Here is a 20,005-nt window from a genome sequence, read left to right as displayed (position 1 = left end):
TGAACAGACATTTTTCCAAAGAAGACATCCAAATGGCCAACAGACACATGAAAAAGTGCTCAACATCACTCGGCATCAGGGAAATCCAAATCAAAACCTCAATGAGATACCACCTCACACCAGTCAGAATGGCTAAAATTAACAAGTCAGGAAATGACAGATGTTGGCGGGGATGCGGAGAAAGGGGAACCCTCCTACGCTGTTGGTGGGAATGCAAGCTGGTGCAGCCACTCTGGAAAACAGTATGGAGGTTCCTCAAAAAGTTGAAGATAGAGCTACCATATGATCCAGCAATTGCACTCCTGGGTATTTACCCCAAAGATACAAAAGTAGGGACCCAAAAGGGTACGTGCACCCCGATGTTTATAGCAGCAATGTCCACAATAGCCAAACTGTGGAAAGAGCCAAGATGTCCATCAACAGATGAATGGATAAAGAAGATGTGGTATATATATACTATGGAATATTATGCAGCCATCAAAAGGAATGAGATCTTGCCATTTGCAATGACGTGGATGGAACTGGAGGGTATTATGCTGAGCGAAATAAGTCAAACAGAGAAAGACATGTATCATATGACCTCACTGATATGAGGAATTCTTAATCTCAGGAAACAAACTGAGGGTTGCTGGAGTGGGGGGTGGAGTGGGAGGGATGGGGTGACTGGGTGATGGACACTGGGGAGGGTATGTGCTCTGGTAAGCACTGTGAATTGTGCAAGATTGTTGAATCTCAGATCTGTACCTCTGAAACAAATAATGCAATATATGTTAAGAAAGAAAAAAAAAAAGAAGAATGTAGCAGGAGGGGAAGAATGAAGGGGGAGAAATTGGAGGGGTAGACGAACCATGAGAGACGATGGACTCTGAAAAACAAACTGAGGGTTCTAGAGGGGAGGGGGGTGGGAGGATGGGTTAGCCTGGTGATGGGTATTGAGGAAGGCACGTTCTGCATGGAGCACTGGGTGTTATGCACAAACAATGAATCATGGAACACTATATCTAAAACTAATAATGTAATGTATGGGGATTAACATAACAATAAAAAAAATTAAAAAAAAAAAGATGTGGGGCTGGAAGGCAATCTAAGTGCTGGAGCCAGCTGAGCCTGAGCCAGACTCACCACTTGAGTCTGACTGATCTGCCTTCCCCAACCCCGCCCTCTACATACCTTAAGGGATAGCATGTTTTGTTTAACAATGGAGGCAATTCTCTTCTAAGAGAGAAAAGAGCCTTAACACAAATCCAGTGAATCCCACCGTGTGACAAGCTCTGAGCTAGAAGCTATACCTCCACTCATACTGGAACTTTAAACAGCTCCGTGAGGTGGCTGTGAACGTCCCCATTGTGCAAAGAGGAAATAGGCTCAGAGGGGTTGTATGACCTGTCTACAGTCTCACAGTGAGAAAGGAGCTGAGCGGTCAGGGTTGAAAGTGCCCAGATGGTCTGCCTGAGGATGAAGCTCATGTTTTCCCCACTTTCTAATGGTGAACTTTCACCCTGGAAGTGGGCGGCACCCCTCCTACGCTCCATGCTTCCCTCGGCCAGCTAAAGGAATAAAATAACACCTAATGTTTCCTGAGCCCTTCCTGCGTGCTAGGTAACTGCTACACACTTCCAATGCATGCGCTCACATCATCTCTACAAAAGCCCTGGATGTGGGTATTACTAACCGTCTCCATTTTACAGATGAGAAAACCGAGCCTCGGGAAAGTTAGAGAACTTGCCCAGGTGGTAAGGAGTGGGGTCAGGATTCCAATGTCTCCCATCTGGCTGCAGAGCTGGCCTCCTGGCCTCTGCTTAGGCCAAAGGGATGGTCCTTAACACTGCTGAAAACCCTGGGGTTGGGTGGGTCAGAGTGTCAAACCTAGACCCTGCCTCTGCCCGGTGCCCCCCCCCCCATACAGCCTCGGCCCTCAGGTGCTCAGCTCACCCCTCAGTGCCTGGTCACCAGCCTCTGTGCCGGTGAGCCAGCCCTCTTTCTGGCTGCAGACGTGATAAATGGCTCCAATTATCCCCTCCGAGCTCCAATTTAATGTCATGTTTTATTAAAGGCAACTGTCAGAGGAAAGCAAAGCACCCACTGCGTGCCTGCTGCCTGCCTCCGTTCGGAAGCATGCTCTCTGGGTGAAGACATGCAAGGGTGTGAGGGGAAAAGGCACCACCCTGGTCTCCAGCTCCCCAGGCAGGGAAATAACTCGGTGCCCCTCCCCACTCGGGCCCCAGGCTGAATGAACGCCACATTTTTGCCTGGCACGTTCCACCCATTGCTAATGCACTGTTGCTTCTTCGACTGACAAATTAGGGGTTTGAACAAAGGCAGGCGAGGGAAGAGGAAGGAAGATGGCAGCTGCCCACCCTGCAATTAAGAGGGGGTGCGAGAGAAGGGGGGCCGGGGTCCTCAGCCATCGCACAAACATGCCTTTGCCTTGCGTGGCTTTGGCTGAGCGCGTTCAGAGAGGGCATGTGCAGCCCCTGGGAGCCCGTCCTGTGGGTCATCCCACTGATCCAAGGCTGCAGCTTCTCCCCCAGCTTCAGGACCTGTCAACCAGGCCCTCTGAGGCACAGGCTGCACAGGTCTGACGCATCCCGTCCCAGAGGTGGGAAACTGAGGTCTGGCGAGAGGCGGTGCTTTATCCCGGGTCACGGTGGAAACTAGTGGGAAAGCCCGCACTGGCACCTTGGGCTTCTGGCTCAATCTGGAATTCTCCTGCTACATAAAGCTACATAAACGGCCACAGATTGCGTGCAGTGCAGAGGGGCAAGGGTATCTCCACCCACCCCCACCCCACCCCCCACCCCCCACCCACTGCCCAGATGGACTCCGAGCCATCAGTCACAGGGCAGAGCCTGGCCAACTCTGGACGGGGTGTGCCTTCATGAGGGAGGGCAGCCGAGTCCCTCATCTGGTTGTTTGCTAGAAGTTGGGTCATACAGCTGGCAATATGTTTGTTCTAGATGGATATCTTTTGAAACGGATGCCCTGACAATGAAAAGCTTAAAACTCACACTACAGGTACGTGAGCTATCCCTGGTAGGATGAGGTCAAGGAAAACTTCCGGAAGGAGAATATGTCCAAGATGGGAAGAAAAGCAAGAATTAGCCAAGCAAAGGGGATGAGAGGTAATTCCAGGCACAGGGAACAGTAGGGACAGAACTCTGGAGGGGAGGAATGGATGGGGCTCTAGAGAGAGGCATTGGCTAGAGAGGCTGCAAGGAAACTGAGGTTGGAAGGAGCCAGACCCCACATGGCCAGGCTAAGGAAGAAGTTGTGCCCCCCACCTCCCATCTCTCCCACCCCTCTGCCCCCCCACCCTCCCCACCAGGAGCCGCTGTGGCTATAAGCAGGGAAGTGAGGTATGTGCCCCAGAAAGAGCATCCTGGAGGGATGGAACAGGACTGCAGCGGGAAGAGCAATGAGAGGCTGGGGTGGGGGAGGTAGGGACTGCCGCCTAGGTTACGCAAGATAGCCATAGAGATTCAAAATATATTAAGGAACTTCTAATTGACTTACAGAGTCAGGTGAGAAAGGAAACACGAAAGTGCCACCTGCCTTTAACACATGCAACTATGGCTGGAGCAGCAGGAGAAGTCTCCCTGAGAGGAAGGTGAGAGGGAGGAGATAAATGCCCCTGTGGGGTTGAAGGATATTTTTAATGTGTGAAGTCAGATAAACAAGGGTTTCCCAATGCTCCCAAGCTGGACCCGATGGGATGGTGACAATGGGAAGTGATGATCAAAACAGAAACTGTGTTCTTATGACAGTAAAACCTAGGACCTCCCAAGCTTGGCTCTGGAATGGGACCAGGGAGGGGTGTTTGGACCCCTGCTTTCATGTCCCTCTGCAACTCGATTGCTTTCATCCCTGGGGCCTCCTACATGCTGGCCTGCCAAGGTACAGATACCCTTTTCATTCTTCCCCCAACCCAACTTTTTTTTTTTTTTAAGTATTTGTTAACATAGAATAAAATTGGCTTCTGTTTGATTACAGTCCCATGAATTTTAATGCCTACATAGATTCATGTGCCCAAGGCAACAGAGCAGCTCCATCACCAGGGAAGAGTCCCTCCTGCTGCCCCCCTGGACTTCCACATTTCCCCCACTCCCATCCCTTAGCAACCACAAATCTGTTCTCTATCACTATAGTTTTGCCTCTTCCAGAATGTTATATGAATGGAACCAAACAACATGTGACCTTGTGAGACTGGCTTTTTTCACTCAGCATAATGGCTTTGAGATGCATCTAGAGTGGTACGTGTGTCCACAGTTTATTCCTTTTTATTGCTGAGGAGTATCTCGTTGCGTGGACGTACACATCCATTCACTTGCCGAAGGACAATTGGGTTGTTTCCACTTTGGGGTGATTATGAATAGAGCTGCTATAAATGCTCACCTACAGTCTTCCTTCCTCTCTGGTGAATACCTGGGAGCAGGACTGCTGGGTTATATGACATATATGTTTAATAAGAAACTGCCAAACTGTTTCCTGGATTGACTACCATTTGCCTTCCCACCAGCAATGTATGAGAGTTTCACTTTCTCCAAATCTTCACCCCCACTTGTTATTGTCAGTATTTTTTTATTTTAGCCATCCTAAAGGTGGGTAATGAGATCTTACTCTGGTTTTAATTTGCATTTTCCTAGCAGTTAATAATCTGAACATTTTTTCATGTGCTTGCTTGCCATCTATATTCTCTTTGATGAAATATTTCTTGCTCATTTTGTATTGGGTCATTTTCTTAATATTGAGTTTTGAGAGTTCTTTATATATTGTGGATACAAGTCCTTTGTCAGATATGTAATTTGCAAATATTTGCTCCCAGCCTCTGTTTTGTCTTAGCAGTATCTCATTTAGTAAGAGTTTTTAATCTTGATGAAATCCAACTTACCAAATTTTCATTTTATACATAATTTTTTTGATGTCATAGCTAAGAATTCTTTGCCTCGCCTAAAATCACTAGTTTTCTCCCATGCTTTCTTCTAAAAGGCTTCTTTGATATTTTTCATCTTTATTTTGTAGTTTTCAGATACAGAACTCTTAATGTGTTTTGTTAACCTTACATATAAGTATTTCATATTTTTGGAGCTATTGTAAATGATACTGTTTTTAAATTTGATGTCCAATTATTCATTGCTGGTATATAGAAATATGATTGATCTTTCTGTGTTGATTTTGTATCCTGTGACCTTGCCAAACTGCAACTTAGTTGTAGGAGTTTTTATTTTTGTAGATTCCTTAGAATTTTCTACATAGACAAACATTTGGTCTGGGAATAGAGATAGTTCTATTCTATTACTTTTCAATCTGTATGTCTTTATTTATTTTTGTTTCTTGATTGCATCAGCGAGAACTTCCAATGGTCAGTAGACATCCTTGACGTGTTGCCGATCTTAGGGGGAAACATTATATTTTTCACCATTAAGTATGATGTTAGTTGTAGGGGTTTTTTTTGTTGTTGTTGTTGTTGTTTTTTATAGATATCCTTTATCAGGTTGAGGAAATGCCCTTAGGTTTCTAGTTTCCTGAGAGTTTGTATCATAAATCACTACTGAATTTTGTTAAATGTGTTTTCTGCATTAGTTGATATGATTATCTGGTTTTTCTTCTTCAGACTGTTATTATGGTGGCTGACATTGATTAACTTCCAAATGTTTAACTGGCTTGGCACTCCTGTGATAAACTCTACTTAGTCATGGTGTATTATTCTTTTTATGTATTGGTGGAATCAATTTGCTAATACTTTGTTAGGAAATTTTGTATCTATATTCATGAGCGAAATTGATCTATAGTTTTCTTTTTGTGTGCTTTCTACGTCTGGTTTTGTTGTTAGGATAATGCTGGTCTCATAAAATGAATTGGGCAGTATTCCTTCCTCCTCTGTTTTCTTGAAGAGGTTGTGTAGAATTTGTGTTATTTCTTTTTAAAATGTTTGGAAGAATTTGCCAGAGAAATCATCTTGACTGAGAGATTTACTTTTTTGAAGATTTTTTTTTTTTATCTACAAATTCAATTTCTTTATGAATTATAGGACTATTTAGGTTATCTATTTTATCTTGGGTGAGTTTTGGTAGTTTGTGGTTTTTGTACATTTCATCCGAGTTGTCAAATTTATGTGCCTGGAGTTGTTCATATTATTCCCTTAATATCCTTTTAATGTCTATTGTGATATCCCTTCTTTCATTCCTGAAAGAGCAGGGGGTATATTGAAGTATTTGTCTTCTCTCTCTCTCATAATTTTGTCTTCTCTCTCTCTCTTTTTTCTGTATCAGTCTTGCTAAAGATTTATCCATTTTATTTTATATTCAAAGAACCAGCTTCTGGTTTCATTGATTTTTAAAATTGTTTTTCTGTTTTCAATAGTGTTGATTTCTGTGCTCTACCTTCCACCTGTTTGCTTGGGGTTTATTTCGCTCTTCCCTTTCTACTTTCTTAAGATGGAATCTAAGATTAATGATTTGAAACCTTTCTTCTTTTCTAATATAAGTGTTTAATGCTATAAATTCTAACTACTGCCTTACTACATCCCCCAAATTCTAACTACTGCCTTACTACATTCCACAAATTTTGATATGTTGTGTTTTCATTTTCATTCAGTTCAAAATATTTTCTAATTTCCCTTGAGGCTTCTTATTTGACTCATGGATTATTTAGAAGTACGTTTTTCGACTCAAGTTGTCTGGAGATTTTTTCTGTTATCTTTCCATTACCGATCTGGTTTAGTTCCATTATGCTCAGAGAACATACTTTGTATGATTTCAATTAAAATTTGTTAATATTTGTTTTATGACTCAGAATATTCCCTAGCTTGGTGAATGTTCTATGCACTTGAAAAGAATGTATATTCTACTTTTGTTGAGTTAAGTGTTCTGCAAATGCCTATTAGATCCAGTTGACTGAATCCGTTCAACTGATTTTTTGTCTACTAATTCTATCAATAACTGAGAAAGGAGTGTTAATGTTTCCAATTACAATTACAGATTTGTCTATTTCTCCTTTCAGTTCTGTTAGTTTTTGCTTCATGTATTTTGAACCTGTTGTTAAGTGCATCCACATTTAGACTTTTGTCTTCTTTATGACTTGATCCTTTTATCATTATGTAAAAACCAATTTTATCTCTGATGATTTCTTTTGTCTGAAGTCTACTTTGATCTTAATAAAGCCACCAAGCTTTCTTTTGGTTAGTATTTGCATGGTATATGTTTTTTCACCCTTTTACTTGTAACCTATCTATATCAATATATATATGATGTGAGTGTCTCGTAGATAGCATATATCTGGGTCAGAGTTGTTTTTTCAATCCATTCTAATGATCTCTACATTTAAATCGGTGTGTTTAGACCATTTACTTTTAATGTAACTACTGATATGTTTGGATTTAGATCTACCATTTGATCAGTTTCCTTTTTAATCTTTCTATTCTTTTTTTTAATTTGTTTCTCTGTTTCCTCCTTTTCTGACTTATTTTGGATTAAGTAAACATTTTTTTAATTCTATTTTAATTTATAGTTCTTTTTACTATATCTCTTTGTATAACTTTTTAAAATGTTCTTTAGTGATTGCTCTAGGAATTAAATTATACATACTTAACTTTTCACAGTCTACTTAGAATCATTATTTTATCACTTCAAGCAGAATGTGGAACCTTACCACTATCTATGTTCCTTTATCTTTATCCATTTAGGTTACAGTTGTCTTATATATTAGATACATATTGTATATATCTAACTTCTCTAAGCCACATAGTAAGTGAGTGGCAGCACCACAATCCCCCAGGCAGCCTGGGGTCAAAGCCAGGAGCATATCTACTCCCCATTGATGCCCCTGGTTCCAATCTGGCCCAGCAGAGAAGTCCCATGGGCTGGACCTTCCAAAGAGCCCAGAGCTGGTTATAAAATGCCTTGACCTCCAGAGATAGGAAGGATATCCCAGGTCACCCCATCAGACCAGAACCCTAAGGGAAAACACATTGGATCTCAGCTTCCACATGTCCTTTAGGCTGGGAGTCTTTGTGCTGTGTACAACTTGCCCAGCAGTTCATGGCAGCCCTGCCCTGGGGTTCACACCTCAGCCAGTAAATGGCTTTGCTTTTCTGGAACCTTCTGGGCCAAGGGGTTCACACCTCAGCCAGTAAATGGCTCTGCTTTTCTGGAACCTTCTGGGCCATTCTTTGCAAACTGAGCAATGCACTCCAGCCAGATGAGGAAAGCTCACACGGTATTCTACAGGAGCGGCTTGACATCTCTATCATCGTGGCTGGCTGCCCCCCCACCCCACCCCCTGGCCTTGCTTCTTTGGCTAAACTACCTCCTTCCCTTCTTCTCCCTCATCCTCCAGGGCTGAGGAAGAGAGGGCATCTCTTGCCTGTCATCTTTCTGCACAATTGGAATCGACAGGTCCTTGGGCAGAAGGACTTGCCCCTCCTCTGACAGCAAACTAGTTCTAGATAAATGAGTATTGGTTTTGCGCTGTTTGTTTTTCATTTGTAGCTATCCTTTGATTTTTTTTTTTTTTTTTCTCTGCAAAATTGGTTAAGCAATGATAGCATGGTCTGCTTCTGCAGTTGCATTGATTGGACTGCTCCTGGAGTCTGGCTCTTTTGCTGGGTTTTCTGTTTTTTTTAGCTTTTCACCACCACCACCCCTCCCCCAACTCGACTCCCTCTTCTATATTTGTGGAAGGGTGAGAACTAACATATACAGAGCATTTATTAGTGCCAGGCACTGTGCATATGATTTATGCCTGTTGTCTCATTCTACCTTCAAAAATCAAAACAAAACAAGCCAATGTGGTATTATTCTTCTTATTTTGTGGATGAAATTGGGGCTCAGAGAGGTTCCAAAACTTGTTCAAAATTGCATAACCAGAAGTCAGCAGGTCCAGGTGGGGATCTTCCCCCACTTCCCCTGCCAGACATGTGTGTTTTATCATTGGTCAGTTCACCATGTGGGCCTCAACAAGTGGTCCTTTCTAGACCTCATGCTGCCCCTCTGTGACACAGAGAGAGCCCAAAGGCACTCAGCGGCCAGCAATATGGTGTGAGTTATTCCCCCAGATGGGGAAACTCTGAACTCATTAGAGAAAGGTCAAAAGAAAAGGGAATGGTAACAGTGAGAGGGAAAGGAAGCATGGCAGGGTTGGGGAGCAAGGAGGGATGGAGGGAGACCAGTTGGGAGAGAGTGGAGTGGTCTGGCACACAAATGTGCTTGCTGGCTGGGCAGTTGCCCAGGCCAGTCAGTCCTGGTCTTCACAGCAGCAAACAGGATGTCTGACTGGTTTTTTCCATCTCCCTCTTTCATGCAGTCATCCAGTGGCTGGGCATTACAGAAACCCCTCTTTAGGGCAGACCTCAAGAACTCAGAGCTAGAAGGTTCCTATGGACTGAAAAAGCCCTTTGTGATACCTGGGGCTTGGGACTTAGCCTGCTGACAGCTCCTGGTGAGTGTATGGGATTCTCTGTGGATCAGTTGAACCCTCTGCAGCAACTATAGGGCTTAAGATTGGCTTAGCCACACCCAATTGCCAGGGTGGGAGAGGGAGATAGGGGAGAATTCTTGCGAGCAACAAGGTGAAGTGGAAAGGTTACTAGTTGGAGTCAGGAGACCTAGTATGAGCCCCCTCCCATTCCCACACCTCTTAGCTGTGTGACCTTGGATGAGTCACTTCACCTCTCATGCCTTTAAAATAACAAAAAGCTGATATTACAGGGCTTACCATTTTCCAGGCACAGATCTAAACATTTTCCATATATTAACTCATTTCATCCTCAAATTTAGCCCTAGAAAGAGCATTATCCTCTCTTTGCATCCATCAAAATAGAGGGGAGTTGTGAAGATCAAACACAGTAAAGATAATAAAATAGTTTTTATAGTGTGTGTGTGCACATGAGTGTGTGTGAGGGGGAGGACTGTGTGTGTGTGTACGAGGGAGGAGTGTGTGTGTTTGTGTGTAAGGAGGTGTGTAAGGAGGACAGCTGTGTGTGTGTAAGGGGGAGGACTGTGTGTGTGTGTACGAGGGAGGAGTGTGTGTGTTTGTGTGTAAGGAGGAGAGCTGTGTGTGTGAGGGGGAGGACTGTGTGTGTAGCATGTGTGTGTGGAAGGAGGAGGACTGTTGTTGCAGAATTTAGCTCTACCAGAGCTCAGCAGCCTCCTGAGCCCCCAGGGAGCCCTCAAGAGGTTCCAACAACCTTCATGTTCTCCTGAGATGCCTCCTGACCTTGACCTTGGCCTGACCACCATTCCACCCATCCATTCATTCAACCCACAAATATCTGAGGTGAACCACAGGCCAGACATGTTCTAGGTGCTGGGATCCAAAACAGGACAGAGAGCATTTCTGCCTCCATGGGGCCTACCTATGAGCTAGGGAAATCGAGGACGGTTCAATAAATGCATCATCTATAATAATATCTCATGTGGAAGAGATAAGTGCTTTGGAGGAAAAGAAAGCAGAGTCAGGGGTTCCACAAGGACAGTCAGGGAGGCCTGCTTGACAAGATGATATCTGAGCAGAGACCTAACTGAGGGAGGCAGAGGACCTGCAAGGCGAGGACAGGGCTCTGTAGTGGCGACCCGCTCCGTGGTCCAAGCAGCCGCAGGACAGCGCGATGGAGGAGGCCAAGCAAGCAGCACCACGTCGCCCACAGCCTTGCAAGCCACATGAGGATGCGGGGACTATTGCAAGCATAGTGGCATGCCTTGGGAGGTTCTGAGCAAGGGGATACCATCTGATGGTGAGCTGGAGCTGACTGTGTACCAGCCAGAGAGATCTTTCCTAAGGTACTCCTGTGAACATCTCCCAACCCCTGCCCCTGTCTTTTTCTAAAACTCTTTAGAGGCCCCTCTTGGTCCTCGGGATAAAGGCCAGGCCCCCAGGTATTGCCCTGCCCCAGTGGCCTCCCAGTCACACCTTCCCCAACCCCTTCCTTCCCTATCACTTGTAAACCATTATTCTCTAAACCCGCTCGCTCTGCCTGGAATACCCCCCTCCCCCACCTAAACTGGACAGCCCACCCAACACACACACCTTGGTCTCTGCAGTCAGCTCCCTCAGGGACTTGTTCCTGGCCACCCCGCCCTGCAGCAGGTCATGGCCCCCGTGCTGCCAGCTGTCAGAGCATTTGTCACAGGAGTCATTATCGGCCCTTCCGTGGGTCTCCACCAGACAGTAAGCCCCTGTGGGCCAGAACTGGAAATTACCCATCAGTGTGTCTCCAGGCCCTAGTGCTGTGCCTGACAGATTTAGTAGGTGCTTAGCAAATGCTGAACAAATTAATAATAATAACTGAATTAATAATATCCAAGCAAAACCACGCTGACCCAATGAGGCTTCCTGGTTCCCAGGGTGGGGGCGGAGGGGCCAGAGGAGGGAACCCCCTTTTTCTTCCGCAGGGAGTGGCAGCACTGGCTGAGCCAGGCCGGGAGCCAACTGTGAAGCTGACTTCCAGAGGCAGGCCCGCAGAGCTCATAAACGGCCCGGTTACATTTATAGCCATGTTCTTATTAAGCACCAGGAGAGGAGAGATGAATCATATACCCCCTCCTCCCGCCCACAGCCTGGGGAGGTGGAAGCCACCAGCCAGCCTGGCCTTAAATCTCAGGAAATCTAAAAGTCCCAAGTGCTCGGGGCCAGCCCTGCATCACCAGGGACAGAAGCAAGCAATGCTGCTGAGCCCTACCCTGTGCCCCACCAGGGTCCAGGCCGAGGGTACAGGAGAGGAGGGAAGGGGGGAGGTACACTTCCCTGAGAAGTTCTGGGAATAGGGTCCTCCATTCAGGGCTGCACTGAACGCTGTGTGACCTTGGAAAAGTCAAATGACATCTCTGGGCCTTTGGATGACATACTTCCCCTTGGTGAACAGAATCGAGGTGTTTCCGGGAACACTCCCAAAAGATATGTTTTACCTCCCCTCAATCTTCCCATTTTACAGAAAAGGAAAATAGAACCCAGAGGGGACCCTGGCTACCAGACTTTTAGCAACTGCTGCTCTGAAAGGTCAGAAGTGCAGAGGGTTCTTAGAGTAGGCATGGCCTTGAGGGTGAGGCCAGGGATGGCATTTACAAACCTGTCCTCATGGCACCCTCACCCAACCCCTAATCCAGGAACCACGATAACCATCACCCTCCTGAAGCAGAACAGGGGCCCTTAACAAATGTCCTGCCCTACCCCACACCCCCCAGGCCAGGGCTCACTTCCCTGGATGGCAAGGGTGAGGGGTGAGGGCAGCTGCACCTGTTTCCCGGGGAGGGTAACTGGGCACAGACCACCTGCCAGGAGTGGAACTTGGATGGGGTCTTCTTCATACCTGAGGCCTCTTTAGCTTTCTTTTTGTATGTGTAATTGATTTCGGTGAGATTTATTGAGGTTTTTAAACCCTTTTTTATTGTGAAATATAACACAAATACCAAAAAGCGAATAATCCATAACTGTAGAGCTTAATGAGTATATAAAGTGAACACCCAGGAAACCACCTCTCAGGCCCCAGGAAATAAGATGTGGCCAGAAGCCACCCATCCCCATGCCAGCTCCCCCCCCAAACCCGCCCTGCTCAGGGAAATCACATCCTGGCTTTTAGGGGAGGACATTTTTCTATCCTGTACTGAGCCCACTCACCGGGAAATTCAAGGGAATGAAGAACACTGAACTGGAAAGCAAGAGGCATGGTTCCAGTTCCACTCCCCTCTCAGATCTCAGTTTCCTCATCTGTAAAGTAGAGGATTGGACCCATCAAGCCATAACAGTCCAGAATCTTAAACCAGTAGGAAAAAAATTCTGCTGGGGAACTCTATGTGTGCAGGGGTGAGGAGTAGGGATCAGAAGCACCTGGACACACCTTTGCAGGGTGCTATTTCCTTCTTCCTCATTCCAGGGAAGTGGTGGTGTCCTTCCTCCACCAAGCCCTGGGTGCTTGTGACAAGGGGGAGCCTCTTTGTGCCTGCCTTGGAGATGGAGTTTTGGGGTTTCCTGCCCACAGATCTGTGGGGAGCCCTGGGGTTCTCCAGGCTTATACCCTATCCCTGCCAGGAAAAATTTTGTTCAGTTCTGAGCATTTCCCTTAAAAAAAAAAAAAAAAAAAAAAAAAAGGTAAGAACCCAGAAGCCAAGCAGGGTTTCTTCTTTCCTTCTGTCCCAAGGTCTGCGTGACTTCTGGTTCTCTGCCTGTGCCAGTCCTGGGATGGCTAACCCAGCAACCCCTCTGCAGTGTGACAGTTGGGAAGCACAGGGAGAGGACAGGGAGCCCTGTGGAGAGGACAGGGAGAAAGGAGGAGGTGGAAAGGTGCAGCCTCTACTGTGTGCTGTGCACTGCAGGGGCACCCGGCACTCAGTGTCTGGTTGAATCAGCCTCCTCACACATCTGGAAGCAATATTTACACTGCCATTTTCCAAAGGAAGATGCTGAGGCTCAGAGTTGAAGTAACTTGTTCAAAGTCATACTGTTGGCAAGTGGCAGGAGGAGGCTTAGAAACAGGCCTGTCTGACTCCACAGCTCTTTATTCTCCCCCCACGGCCAGTCCTGGCCTGGAATCAAGAAAGGAAGTCAGTCTCTTCCCAGCGTCTGGCTCCCTCCTGCCCTGGCCAGGAGGTGGTGGTGTTGATGAATGGAGGGGAGGAGAAATCACCAAAGGAAGTCAGGGTGATGGAAGGTGAAATGGATTGAAAGGAAAAATGAGAGCTGGGCTGGGGGGGGGGGGGGGGGGGGGAGGGTGGGGGGGTGGGCAAAGTTGCAGAGAACAAGCTGAGGTTTCTAGCTGGGGCAACTCAGTGGATGGCAGAGGCAAAATCCAAGATAGGAAAGAGGAGGTTTGATGGGGGAGGAGCTTGGTTTTGAAGACTTTAACATTTTATTTCTCACCTCCTTTTCCTTTGCAAAAAGACTGCTATGGAATGTGAACATTATAAATGGTGGATGGGTAGGTGGATGGATGGGTGGGTGGATAGGTGGATGGTGGGGTGGATGGACAGGTGGGTGGATGCATGGATGCGTGGGTAGGTGGTAGGTGGATGGGTGGGTGGGTGGACGCATGGATGCGTGGGTAGGTGGTAGGTGGATGGGTGGGTGGGTGGATGCATGGATGGATGGATGAGTGAGTGGATAGGTGGATGGTTGGGTGGGTGGATGGTTGAGTGAATGGATGGATGGATGGATGGATGGATGGATGGATAGGTGGATGGAGGGGTGGATGGATGGTTGGATGGACAAGTGGGTGGATGCATGGATGGAATGGTGGGTGGGTGGGTGGATAGGTGGATGGGTGGGTGGATGGATGGGTGGGTGGACAGGTGGATGGATGGATGATTGGGTGGGTGACTAGGTGGATCACTGGGTGGGTGGAAGGACGGGTGGATGGATGGATGGATGGATGGATGGATGGACAGTTGGGTGGATGCTTGGATAGATGGATGGGTGCGTGGGTGGATAGGTGGATGGGTGGGTGGATGGACGGGTGGATGGATGGGTGGGTGGATGCATGGATGGATGTGTGGGTGGGTGGATGGACAGGTGGGTGGATGGTTGGGTGCATGGACAGGTGGGTGGATGCATGGATGGATGGATGGATGTGTGGGTGGGTGGATAGGTGGATGGTTGGGTGGATGGATGGATGGGTGAGTAGATGAGTGGATGGGTGGGTGGATAGATGGGTGGGTAGGTAGATGGATGAATGGCTGGATGGGTGATCAGTTGAGAGAAGGAAGGGGTGGAGAAGTGAGCACATTTATGACCAAGGATCCTCTAGGTCTCCACTGCATTCCAGGTGGGGATGGAGAGATACACACAAATTTGGAGTAAGGACCCTATAAACAAGGCACAGCACTCAGAGATGCCTAACTGTGCTCCCATGGACAATATTCCTGGATATCCTCCTATACTTGTCCTCCTTCTCACCCTTCCTGCTCTCTCACCCTTAACCCTCATTTCTTCCTCTATCTCTTTTCCCCATTGCCCTCAAGACCCCAAGAGGGGACATTCTTATCTGGGCCCAGGAACAATGGTGTGAGCTACAAACTCCTTAACTTATACCAGCAACTCCAACTGGCAGAGCAGGGGCTCAGAAAGGTCTGGGGCCTTGGTTGAAGCCACCCACAAGGCCTGGTGCTTGAGGTGAATCCAGACTGTCTGGCCACTCAGTCCTGGGGCTCACGGCTAAGCACCTGCTGGAGGAGAGGAACCCAGCGGGGCCTACATTCCCATCTCTGGAAAACACTGAAACAAGCTGGCCTCTCAGCCCCGCTGAGCTCCTGTTGCCCAGCCTGGGTTAAGGCCATGGCTTCTCAGCAGTAAACTGTGATTGCTCGGTTGCTTTTCCTGCTGGATGATTTTAGTTGAATAATTTTGCATGATCTCAGCACAGCATGAGAGTGCCAAGCTAAGGATGAGGGGCTTGCACTGCGGGCGAAGGGTCAAATTGGAATCTAAAGAGCTCCCTACAAATAGGTCTCTGCCAGGGACTAGAATTTCTCACGGCAGTCGTTGCTGGTCCCCTAATTACAGCAGCCTCTCCCTCTGTGCGTTGCTCTGAGCGGCACCCAAAGGGAAAGAGCCCATGGGTGGCTCCCAGCCTGGTGTGGTCACGGGTGGGTCCCAGGTTGATCAACGAACCCAGCACTGTATTGGCTGTACTTCCACCACCTCTACCCACCCCCCCCACACACACACCCCATGGAAGCAAGCATTGTCATCCCCACTATGCAATGAGGAAACAGAAGTGCAAACTTGCCTGAGACCCCTGCCCAGTAAGGGCTGATGGAGCCAAGGCCAAACCCAGTATTGACAGATATCAAAGGGGTGGGTGGTGGGTGCGCATGACTCCAAGAGGAGGCAATGGATCTGGGTTGGGAGTGGAGGTGCCAAACTGGAAGACCATCCTAAGAGAAGAGCAGAGTCCAACAGAGGAATCCAAGGAGTTTCCCTGGAGGGGAGGAGTTGGGAAAGCAGGGCTGTTAGAAGATCTGGAAGAAACTTTGAATCACAAATTAGAGCTGCCAAGATTCTTACCCGGCTTGGAATCATCCTGTTCATTTCACAGATGAATTTCACAATCATCCCAGAGAAGTCAAGGGGCTTGGCCAAGGTCACAAAGCAGGGGAGCTGAGACCAGAGCCAAGTACTCCCAACCCCCATAATCCCACACTGGGCTGGGCCTCCCCTTCCCCTAAAGCCAGCTTCGTCCTAGCTCCAGCAAGATTGGGTCAGGTTGGAGCCAGAGGAAGAGGGGTGGAGGAGTCCCAGGCCAGGTCCAGGCAGGGAGGACCGCCCCTCCCGCAGTCCCTCCCCCACCCCACCCCCATTGCTATTCCTGGCACCGCCCCCTCGCTCCCCCTCCCGCGGAAACCCAGTGATGCCGGGAGCTGGAATTTGGACATTTTCCCAGCATTTGGGATGTTAATTAAAACTAATAAATCTGCCATTTGGAGTGGGTGAAGATGAGAAAGGTTGAAGTAGGAGACGGAGGAGGGGACTCAGGCGCAGGATCCCCCCCCACACACACCCCTGCCAGGGTCTTTCCTTTCAATCCTGCCTACTGAATTATTTTCTCTATTGGCCATTTATTCATTCCACTCTTGATTTTTCCCAGCTGTCAGCCCCAACCTCTTCCTAAGCATGCTCTGGCTGTTCTAAGGAGGAGTGGAAGACATTTCTTTTTTTTGTTTGTTTGGTTTTTTTTTGTTTGTTTGTTTTTAAATTTTTTTATTGTTATGTTAATCCCCATACATTACATCATTAGTTTTAGATATAGTGTTCCATGATTCATTGTTTGTGCATAACACCCAGTGCTCCATGCAGAACGTGCCCTCCTCAATACCCATCACCAGGCTAACCCATCCTCCCAACCCCCTCCCCTCTAGAACCCTCAGTTTGTTTTTCAGAGTCCATCGTCTCTCATGGTAAGGAGGAGTGGAAGACATTTCTAAGGCAGGGACTGGCCAGCCACCCCCTGCCACTTCCCCGGACTGAGCAAAAAGCATGCAGTGCCTCTGGGGACAAACCAGGATTCGAATCCCAGCATTGCCACTTTCTAGCCAGGTGACCTCTGGGAGTCATTTTTCCTCTCCGAGCTTCTCTTCCTTCACCTCTAAAATGCTCATTATATTTCCTACTTTTGAGACCGCCTAAAAGCATAAAGTTGAACAAAAATAAAAATGGCCACACTAATGCTTCAGCGAAGCTCAATTTTAAAGTAACCTTTTTCCTCTCTTCCGCAAAGCTCCCCTCCTCCCTTCTTAGCCTTTTGTTTCAGGAACCTAGTACCACCCTAAAGACGTGATGAACGAGGCTGGTAGCACCTGCACAATTCCTGTCAAACCCGGCTAGATCCTGTATTTCCCTATAAACCACCCCAGCCCCTTCCTCCCGTAGGGCTTGCAGTTTTTGAAGGCCATGGCCTGTGTGCATCCTCCTTTGCCCCGGAAGCAAGAAAGTTCCTCTTTATCCCAAACTGTCTTCTCCTTATACTTTGGCTCCGAAGCACAGAGGTCAGTTTTTGACACTTTGATAGGTTATTGTGACGATGGCATGAGACAGTTATGTGCAAAATAGCCTGTTACAAACTGTTAAATGATCTATTTCTTAGCGTCTGTGATTTCCTATCCTGATCTTCCTTCTCTCCCATCTCTCGACTCCTAGAGATTCTTACAAACTTTCAAAGTCGTATATTAATAGGAATGGAAATAATGCCACTTCACAGCTCCTGTAAAGGCGATTTTAATTTACAGAAGTCCCTCGCTAGACTAGGGGGCGATCTGGGAAACGATAGCGTCTCATCTTCATTTTCTCAGGGCCCAGCCCAGTGCTAGACACACAGGAAGTGCTCATTTATCACGTCTCAGATGGATGTGTGAAGTGCTTTGGACTCTGAAGGAGACATCCATTCCACTTACCTGCACAATACTCTCTCCCCTCCATTAGGAACAGCTTCTCCTTGCCTCGGGGAACTGCATCTCCCACTGCACCTTGCGTTCATGCCTCTTCCTGCTACACAGACGATCATGTGACCAGGCTCGTCCAATCAGAGCTCTCCAAAGGTATTTTTCTGAGGCTGGTGGAGAACCCTCCCTCCTGTTCAGTCATGAGGCCAGAAGAAAGTGGGTAGAGTTGCCCGTGGGCATAGCTGCAGCCTTTCTCAGTGGCCAAGATGAAGTCATGTGTACAAAAAGACAAAAATGAGCCCAAAAAGCAGATGCCCAGATCCATTGGTCTGGCCTTCCTCTGATTGGGTTATGTGAGCCAATGAAATCCCTCGTTTCTTCGCTAAACAACCAAGCTGGGATTCTGCCATTCACAGCCACTGACTCACAAAACATCCACCTCATCTGATCTCAATAATGTCCCAAGTCAAGCCAGCAGGGATTACGGTTCCCATTTTACAGATGAACAAGTGAAGTCCAGAGAGAGTGAGTTCACTTCCCGAGACCACGCAGCCGGCAGTGGTGGGACGAGTTTATCTAGAGTGGCAGGTGCTGTGATTAGGGGCTCCCACATGTTATTTTGCACCATCATACTCCAGTGACATCACTACCGTCAATATCTGCCCTTGTACAGATGGGGAGACTGAGGTGAGAGCAGTAAGTAAATTACCCAAGGTCACCAGCTAGTCAGTGGAGCCGGCCCAGGTCTGTCTGCCCAGAGCTGATGCCACTATCCAGCCCACTGCACACTGCCTCCAAGGCCGGGGCCCTCTCCAGAAGAAGAGCATGTGGGCAGGAGGAAACTAAGGGCACTGGGAGATAACGAAGCACCTGCTGCATGCACACCTTGTGCAAGGCCTATCAGGAGCACAGAAGGCCAAGCCATGCCGCATACCTCCAGGAACTCCCAAGACGTGTCCCTAACTTCCATGCCGCAACGCCTGTGGGTCCTAACCAAGGCTCAGGTGAAGTGCTCCGGGACCCAGAGGAGGGAGAGATGATTCTAGCTAGGGGAGGGGCAGGACCTGGGAAAGAGTCATGGGGCAAGTGGCACATAATAGGGCCTTTAATACAGGTGAGATGTGTACTGGTGGACATGGTGAGCACCACGAGCAGAGGGAAAAGTGTCAGCAAATACCTCATGGTGGGAAATCCAGTGGGGTGGTTGGGAGGGAGGAAATGGGCCCACTTTTCTGAAAGGTAGTGTGCATGAATGGGAAAGACAGAGAGAAGACCAGAGAAGTAAGTTAGAAGCAACAAGTTGAGGGCTTTGGATGCCAGGACTAAAAATCTGGACTTCATTCGGCAGACTGTGGGGAGCCACTGGGGACTTTTGAGCAAGACGGTGGCACATCGGACTGCAACGTTAAGGTGGCAGCCACACCTAAAGCAGATTAGAGGAGGGAGAGGCCAGTTAGGAGGAGGCTAGCAGTAAAGGCAGTGAGCCTGAAGGAGGCCAGAGGAGGGCATGGGCCCGGGGATGGCAAGCTGAAGCCAATGACCCTGAGGAGGCAGAATTGTCAGGGAAGAGCACGGAGTGGTGGAAAGAGCTCAGACTTGGGCTTGAACCTGGTCTGCCGGCCTCCAGAGGCTGAGATGCAGGTCGCCAGGACCTTGAACAGACAGCAGTGCATGAACTGCAGGTGCATTTGTCCATTCCATGACGTGGGAGCTAGAACTTGCTCTGACATCAGTTTGTGTTCAGTGAACGCCAAGGGACTGATGAGAGGAAGGATGGACAAGTGAAGGAATGCATGAATGATGAATGATCCAGTGAATGAATGAAAGAAGCAGGGGAGAGAGGGAGAGAGGCAAAGCAGCTTCCAGTGCTCCCACAGGAGCACTCAGCTTCCTGAGCCTTCTCCTTCCTCTCCTCCACACTCAGTCCCAAGCCTGAACACAGCCCTGGGCTGAGCTGGGTTTTCCACCGGGGTGGAGGGAGGCGGAAAGGGAGGGCGGGAAAGGTTTAAACATGATGAACTGCTTGCCTGGCACCGCCAGAATCCCTCCTCCTTCTGAGAAACAAGTACTGAGAAACAAATGTTACTTAAAACCCAGTTAGCCCTGCTGTGATTTTAGGTTTTGCTCTATGTGGCTTCCCACTA

Source organism: Phoca vitulina, unplaced genomic scaffold (genome assembly GCF_004348235.1).
Source record: "Phoca vitulina isolate PV1807 unplaced genomic scaffold, GSC_HSeal_1.0 scaffold40, whole genome shotgun sequence".
Taxonomy (NCBI): Eukaryota; Metazoa; Chordata; class Mammalia; order Carnivora; family Phocidae; genus Phoca; species Phoca vitulina.
This window is presented reverse-complemented; position numbering follows the sequence as displayed.